Consider the following 9,188-nt stretch of genomic DNA (forward strand, 5'->3'; position numbering starts at 1 on the left):
TCTGTAGATATCTGTTAAGTCCATTTGTCTCAAAACTTCTGTTAGTTTCACTGTGTCCCTGTTTAGTTTCTGTTTCCATGATCTGTCCATTGATGAAAGTGGTGTGTTGAAGTCTCCCACTACTATTGTGTGAGGTGCAATGCGTGCTTTGAGCTTTACTAAAGTTTCTTTAATAATTGTGGCTGCCCTTGCATATGGAGCTTAGATAATCCAAATTGAGAGTTCCTCTTGGAAGATTTTTCCTTTGATGAGTATGAAGTGTCCCTCCTTGTCTTTTTTGATAACTTTGGGTTGGAAATTGATTTTATTCGATATTAGAATGGCTACTCCAACTTGTTCCTTCAGACCATTTGCTTTGAAAATTGTTTTCCAGCCTTTCATTCTGAGGTAGTGTCTGCCTTTTTTTCTGAGATGGGTTTCCTGGAAGCAGCAAAATTTTGGGTCCTTTTTGTGTAGCCAGTCTGTTAGTCTATGTCTTTTTATTGGGGAATTGAGCCCATTTATATTAACAGATATTAAGGAAAAGTAATTGTTGCTTCCTATTATTTTTGTTATTAGAGTTGGCATTCTGTTCTTGTGGCTGTCTTTTTTTTGGTTCCTTGAAGGATTACTTTCTTGCTTTTTCTAGGGCATGGTTTCCGTCCTTATATTGACTTTTTTCTGTTATTATGCTTTGAAGGGCTGGATTCGTCGAAAGATAATGTGTGAATTTGGTTTTGTCGTGGAATACTTTGGTTTCTCCATCTATGATAATTGAGAGTTTGGCTGGGTATATGTTACTTGAACTTTTTCCCTTACTGCTTTTAATATTCTGTCTTTATTTCGTGCTTTTTTGTTCTGATTATTATGTGTCAGGAGGAATTTCTTTTCTGGTCCTATCTATTTGGAGTTCTGTGGGCTTCTTGTATATTCATGGGCATGTCTTTCTTTAGGTTTGGGAAGTTTTCTTCTATAATTTTGTTGAAGATATTTGCTGGCCCTTTAAGTTGAAAATCTTCATTCTCATCTACTGCTATTATCTGTAGGTTTGGTCTCTCATTGTGTCCTGGATTTCTTGGATGTTTTGAATTAGGACCTTTTTGCATTTTGCATATTCTTTGATTGTTGTGCCTATGTTTTCTATAGAATCTTCTGCACCTTAGATTCTCTCTTCCATCTCTTGTATTCTGTTGCTGATGCTAGCATCTCTGGTTCTAGATTTCTTTCCTAGGGTTTCTATCTCCAGCGTTGCCTCACTTTGGGTTTTCTTTATTGTGTCTACTTTCCTTTTTAGGTCTAGTATGGTTTTGTTCATTTCCATCACCTCTTTGGATGTGTTTTCTTGTTTTTCTTTAAGGAGTTCTACCTGTTTGGTTGTGTTTTCTTGTTTTTCTTTAAAGACTTTTAACTCTTTAGCAGTGTTCTCCTTTATTTCTTTAAGTGAGTTATTGAAGTCCTTCTTGATGTCCTCTACCATCATCATGAGATATGCTTTTAAATCCGGGTCTAGCTTTTCAGGTGTGTTGGGGTGCCCAGGACTGGCTGAGGTGGGAGTGCTGCGTTCTGATGACAGTGAGTGGTCTTTGTTTCTGTTAGTAAGATCCTTATGTTTGCCTTGTACCATCTGGTATTCTCTGGAGTTAGTTGCTATAGTTGTCTCTGGTTAGAGATTGTTCCTCTCGTGATTTTGTTAGCCTCTATCAGCAGACCTGGGAGACTATCTCTCTCCTGAGTTTCAGTGGTCAGAGTACTCTCTGCAGGCAAACTCTCCTTTTGCAGGGAAGGTGCCCAGATATCTTGCATTCGAACCTGCCTCCTGGCAGAAGTTGTGTTCCACTCACCAGAGGTCCTAAGATCCTGTGGAGAGTCCTCTGGGGACCTTAGGGGTGTCTGACAACTCCACACCCAAGGTGACCAGATGTTGGTGCCAACCAGAAGGGCTCATTATTTTATAATAGTATTTATTACTATAAAATATAGTAATATAATATACTATTATAAAATGAGTGTGGTGAAATATGCTCATTGGCATATATATATATATATATATATATATATATATATAAACTGTTCTGTATTATTTTTCCTTAGTAGTCTATGTAGCTGGCTAGAAACTTCTTGGTTAAAGCCAATTTATTTCTACATGTTTTGTAACAAAGCAGGTGGCATCTTCACCAATATTTCCCAATGAGTTTTGGTGGTTTACAAAGATCAGTGGCAATAGCTTCACTATTTTGAAGGGAGAAGGTGGAGTGAATAAATCCTTGCCTAAAAATGGGATAGAATATCCTACAGCAGACATTAATCTTTTCATTTGGCAACCTATGGCTTCTGTTGGGGGGGGGGAACAGTATCTGTTTGAAAGTAATACATGTGTATATTTAAACAATAAACATAAATATATTAACTTATGCCTTCATTAAGTATCTTCAATGTTAATTATCTACTTCATATTCCTTTCTTTTTTTACCATTTTATCTGTTTACTCACCTTAATATTCCATAGGAAATTCATCTCTACCTTTTAAAAACTCGATTATGAATATGTTTCTTTAAGAATTCAATAATTTTACCACTATATTACATATGGAAACCTTTTCAAAGATACTACAAGAAAGTCTACTTTTGTTAAGCTATCTGGAACAAGCAACCTTGATCTCCCAAAAAGTAGTAAGCACTGTTCTTTATAATGGCATCAATAGTACACCAGACAAAGAAGATAAAGATAACTAATGCCTGCATACTACTGCTCAGCTCATAAAAAACCCTGACAAGAAAACATCTAACCATGTGGAATTTGAGTTCTTTGCTAATGCTCTTTTAGGGTTGAATGTGGAAGGAAGGTCAAGATAGAGAATTTTGATTGGGAATTAAGAATTAAGCCAAGTCTCAATATTGTTCCAATGATAACAACATAAAAAAGAAAAACAAAATAAAAACAAAAACAACCAAAAAAGTTATATTTTATCCAAACAAAGAACATAATACTGGTACAATCCAAACCAATATTTATCCTCAGGAACATAGACACAAATTGAAATTTTGTTTATATAATTAAAGAAGAACCAAATGAGGAATACATGAGGAAGAGAGTGATACTGAAAATGGGTAATTTGCAGGAGATTTGTGCTGGAAGCAGTACAGATTGTCAAGAGTTGCATGTAGATTTGTTACTCGCTTCTGGGTAACACATTGGGATATTTAGAAAACTATATTATGTATATTCTTTGGCAGTATCTCACATGCACACATATGCACACCCCTCACAACCACCCACAATGGGATTTTATATCTATCCCCTATTCTCTCTTATCTGGCATCAATGGGAGGGGAGGCCTTTGGTCCTATGAAGTCTTGATATCCCAGAGTAGAGGAATGCTAGAGAGGTGAACAGAATTGGGTAGGTGGGTGGAGGAGCACCCTCATTAAAGCAGGGTAAGGGGTGATGGGATAGGGGGTTTGCAGAGGGGAAATTTGGAAAGTAGATAACATTTGAACTGTAAATAAATAAAATATCAAAATTTAAAAAACAAATCTCCTATTCAGATGGCAAAAGAGAAGTTTTGTGGACTTCTAAAAGCCACACACTTCAGAAGGAAAGCTGAAGGCTGTAGAGGTACCTACAGCTTAGAGATAATACGAAGCCTGAATAATCAAATTTCTTTGCCCTAAATATGTTCCCTAAAATTTGTCTAAGTCCTATAAATCACCCACCTTCTCTCTAAACCAAATGTATAGTCACCTTACTTTTCAGTTTTGTTTTTGTTTTTGTTTTCCAGCCGTAGGGGATCAAGTATGGCCATGTAAATACTGTAGCTATTACTATTCAGGTGTTACAGTAAAATATTTCAACTTACGCGTATGAATTCTAAAGGCATAATCAGAATCAGTTTTTTACTATCACTCTTCACAGAAAACACAGTTACCATTTGACAGTACTCAAACTTCAATTAAAGGCATTAGATTCTTAATTATACACATCATTTGTAAATCGAATCCCTAGAAGTTGTGTGTTTTATCACTGAAAGTCTATAACTGAATCCAATGGAAATATTACTCATTGATCTATATTACAAATCTACCTCCAGGTCTCCAGAGAAAAGATCTGACATGTTAGTGCTTGAGGTTTCCTTCAAAATGAAAGTAAAAGGTAATATAAGTATTTTTCAATAAGAAAGATGCTAGTATTTTTTTCTTTTCTGAGAAAAGATCCAAAAAGTTTTCATAAAAATGGATGTTCTGTGGCTCTCTAAAATCATTTAAAATATTGTTTCAACTGACAAATCCGTTTTTTTAGGCTACAAAAATTTCCCCTTGAATTGGTTTTCCATGGCAGCCAATACATAAAGCAGGTTTTCTTTAATTACTGAGCCCTTGTAATAAAGGAGAGTGATCAGAGAAAAGAGGGTTGTAGTGGGCTTATATTGTTCTTTTCTCATACTCTGTTTCCTACTGTGATAGGAAAGATTTGCTTTTGCTTGCTGACAGTAGTATTTTGCTTTGGGCGAAAGAAAAAAAATATCTCAGAACACCAGTGAGAAAAATGTTATTTCAGCAAATTGTGACATCTCAGAAATTCAACATTTGTCACTATTTTGCAATAGCCTTAGGAAGAGCAGTGTGCCCTGTCATTCTCTTTTGAAATATCTGTTAATGTCTAGTTCCTAAAATGAAGTCAAAGATGTATTATGAAGAACACCAATGTTGTGAGGGAGACAATGAATCTTTTAATAGGGAAATGCTTCAATATGTAACACAATATTGATTACTGTTTTAGGTTGAAATCCTTTAGAAGATAAGTCTTCTTTGTTTCTAAATCTTTGAAAATTTAACCCCTCATTTAGTGTCCATCTCCTTCATCTTACCTTTATGTAATTGTTTCCTATCTTCTTTTTTTGTTTGTTTTTGTTTTTTGTTTTGTTTTTTGTTTGTTTGTTTGTTTGTTTTGGTGTTTGGTTTTTGTTTTTCTAGACAGGGTTTCTCTGTGCAGTCCTGGCTGTCATGGAACTCACTCTGTAGGCCAGGCTAGCCTTAAACTCAGAAATCTGCCTGTCTCTGCCTCCCAAGTGCTGGGATTAAAGGCATACACCACCACTACCTGGCACCTATCTTCTTTAAAAAAAAAATTCAATTCCTGTGGTGGTGGCTGGGGCAGGGTGTGTGTGTGTGTGTGTGTGTGTGTGTGTGTGTGTGTGTGTGTGTGTTTGGTGGGAATATGAGTGTGTTATGTATGTGTTATGCCTCCTGTGTGGAAGTCAAAGAACCATAAGTAGGAATTGTTTCTTGTTTTCCACAATGTGAGTTCATGAAGATTGAATTCAGGTCTCAGTAGACCTAGTAAAAGGTGTCTTACAAACTATCTTCCTGACCTCCATCCATTTCTGACCTTTCCAAAATAATCTTGTCTCAAGTTCTCTCTCTATTGTTCTCTCTAGCTCAGCTAGATAATTCGGTGATCTTGGCATTTATCATGTCATTGTAAATAAGTTCACCATGCAAAAATTCAATTTCAAATGTTTCATTTTCTGCCATCAGTTTCCCTCTCAAGTTTATTTTCCTTTAAAATTTGATTGCCATGCTAGGTTCTCTGTCATTAATTCTACTGATATCTACTCTCTTCTTCTAATGTCTTGTACCAATGTTTACAGTCTAAATTTCAAACTTAATATTGTAAGTCTTTCTATGTGTACATCCTCGGCCCTATGACTACCTTCATTGTTCTCTTACTGTCTAAGCAAACTCTGTTTTACATAGACTTAGAATGACTCTTAAAACCCAGGAATTGTTGCTTTAACCTCACCTGTGTGGTTTACTTAGTACTTGACTTCTATAGCTACTCATCAGATAAGTAGTTAATTCCTTAATGAAATCAGAACTTGCAGTATTAGGAGGCATTGCCTACTTAGATGAAGTTGGTCACCTTAGGGCATGGTCTAGGAGGTCAGAATTTGTCTCTAAGCCTTCTTATATCTGGCTACATAAAATAATTCTCTTGGCTGTAACATATTTCCATAGTGATATACTCTCTTACTTCTGTCCTATGGACTATTCTAGAATAGAGTAGTAGGTCAGAAGACAGGATTGGAAAGAGAATATCCTTCCCTTGTATCTCTCTGTTAATTTTTACAAAGGAGAATGTCAAGAGTGGGGGATTTATTCACCAGATTTTATTTAATTTTGTTTTCTTCAATATGGATACTAATAGCTATGTCATAGAGTTTTAAAGATTAAGAGTTAGTGCTTCTAAAGAAAACAATATTTTTTATTAGATTTTTTTTATTTCATTCCAAATTTTATCCCCCTTCCTGGTTTCTGCTCCAAAAACTCCCTATTCTCTCCCCCTCCCCCTGCTTCCCAACCCACCCACTCCAGCTTCCTGGCCTTGGCATTCCCCTATACTGGGGCATAGAGCCTTTACAGGACCAAGGTCCTCTCCTTCCATTGATTACCAACTAGGCCATCCTCTGTTACAGATGCACCTGGAACCATGAGTCCTACCATGTGTTTTCTTTAGTTAGTGGTTTAATCTCTGGGAGCTATGGGGGTACTGGTTAGTTCATATTGTTATTCCTCCTATGGGGCTGCAAACCCCTTCAACTCCTTGGGTCCTTTCTCTAGCTCCTTCACTGGGAACCCTGTGCTCAGTCCAGTGGATGGCTGTGAGTATCCACCTCTGTATTTGTCAGGAACTTTTTGACTTGCTGTACACAGTTAATAAGCGTCCTTCTGCTCCTTGCCTTTTTCGGTTACCAATTTTTAAATTTCATAAACCCTATGCAAGTCCCTCTACTTTTTTTTGTTGCTGTTGTTGTTTTGGTTTTGTTGTTTTTTTTTTTTTAACTTTCTTTGTGTCTAACATATAAACAAAGCTCCAGTGAGAAGCTGTACTTTACATTGCATTTTTTTAATTAGGCCAATTTAACGACTAAAAGTTCAGTGATGTATAATATTGCACCCCTAGCACCTATTTTTGACCCTCTTAGCCACCACAGTAGTCATTTAATGCCTATCTCTATATGTGATTTAACTTTTTTTTTTAATGAGTACTAGATAAATATTTGGTAATATATAAAAATCTCCCTAGCTTCTACCACTCTCAAAGCTAATGATGCTATCAGGTAATATAGAAGATTTCTCTAATACAAAATTTCTTACTGCTTACTGTCTTTAGGTAAGAGCTCTAGGACTTGTCTCACTGGTGTAGAAAGATTTTTGTTCAGACTTTATCACAATGCTTCTAGGCCAATCTTATTTAGTATTGACTTTAAAAGCTCTGTGGTTTTGAAAGACCCACAATGTGAAGACTCCCCCATGTTCTGACTCAGGAGAGGCAACAGCCCAAATCTCTTATGAGAAAAGGTCTTGATGCAAACTGCAAGAGGACTTTTTATTCCAGGCACACTCTGGGGCCCACAGTCGTACTCCATGGCAGGGGTGGAGGACTGCAGACCACGAGTGTGGAATTGGGACAGCTTTTATGGGTTACAAGGCCAGCACTTTGCAAAACAATTATGTCTTAGCATCAAGAGCCCGCTCAATGCGGGCCAATAGATTTGTACCACTCCATAGTTTCTAGGCCAATCATTTTCTATCATCAACCCTGCACTCCAGGGGGCCAATCAGTTTCCTATAGCCTGGGAGGTCCGCATTTACACAGGTTCCTGGGCAGGGTCGGCAAAACGCAATTTCAGTGTGTAATCTTCCTTCTATGGAGAAGCTAGATAAGTGGTTAGTCAACTCATTTCCTGTTATCTTACTAGGCCAGGGTTACGTGTTCACAGAAAGCAGAGGCCCTGGAGCATCAAGAAGTGTGACCTTTTACCTATACTCTGGCAGGGAGCAGGGTCTGGAATTTGTGGAACTTAGGGCTTCTTAGGAGGCTGGAGTTGGGGCTGTATTTTCTATCCTTTCAGTTTGAATGAGAATGGCTCCTGAATCTTAGGTTCCCAGTTGGCAGAACTATGTGGGAAGGATCAATAAGTGTGGTCTTGTTGAAGAAGATGTATTGCTGGTTTCAGCCTTCAAAACATGTTCTCCATTCCTATTACTCTTTCTAACTACTGTGAATCAAGATATGGAATTTCAGTTTTTCCAAAAAGATTAGAACTCTCCGTTGTTCTAGTCACCTGAAACTGTAATCTCAATTCGATTAAATTTTTTAATGAGTGACTGTTGGTCATAGTCACACAAGTAGAAAATAAATAATATGCAACCCTACTGAAGTCTTCCTTATTATCACACTTAAATTTTTAACTTCAACCATAAGTAAAAAATGGTATATAGTTTATCAGTGATTTTAAATGAAAGTTCTAGCCCCTAATATATCAAGTATTTAACACTTAGATAAAATATAAATTATTCTTTACAAAATAGAACTATAATAAACAAGTTGTTTGTTTAATGATGATCCAGAGAATGTTCTTACAGAGTTGGAAGCATTTGGTCAGTGATGGCTCTGATAAATTTTTACAAAAGGAAATGATTATAAATATATAATGTAAGTAGTCTGAAAAAATTCTATATATGAAAAATATAATATATGGCATATTATTAATAGCATATTAATATTTTAACATATAACATGCTATGTTATATACCCATTTATTTAATTCATACATAACAAATATTATGTTTTAAAATACATGTAACATGCTAATAATATCAATATTCTATTTTTACATATTATAGTATAATATATTATCATATATATCATATTCATCATGTGCATCACATATAATTTTATAATATGATTATATTATATAAATCAATTTAATATAGTTTAAAATAATATAAATTGATATAAATAATTGTTATGTTAGTGTTTTAGTATTGAAATAATATGAATATATGAGAATATAATATAATAATATATATTTATATGTGACATTTGCTATAAACAAATTAATTTAATTCCCAGGAATGTGGCAGATTTGGGTAGTTAATTTTCTCATTAAACACCAAAAATGTTACTCTAATTGCAGAATGAACAGTTGGAAACAAGAAGAGATTCAATTTTACTAGTCAGAGGTGAAAACCTGTCAGAGACTGAGAACAAACACACAAAAAGCACTCACCATGGTCACAAACCTTCACTCTTGTTATTCAAAACTCTGCACTGTTTACCTTTGCAAAGACACCTGCTGAGTCTCACAATGGAGATAATAGTCCTGGCAGGAACTGATGCTTTCTTTTTTTTTTTTTTTTTTTTTT

Source organism: Mus caroli, chromosome 5, assembly GCF_900094665.2.
Source record: "Mus caroli chromosome 5, CAROLI_EIJ_v1.1, whole genome shotgun sequence".
NCBI classification, from domain to species: Eukaryota; Metazoa; Chordata; class Mammalia; order Rodentia; family Muridae; genus Mus; species Mus caroli.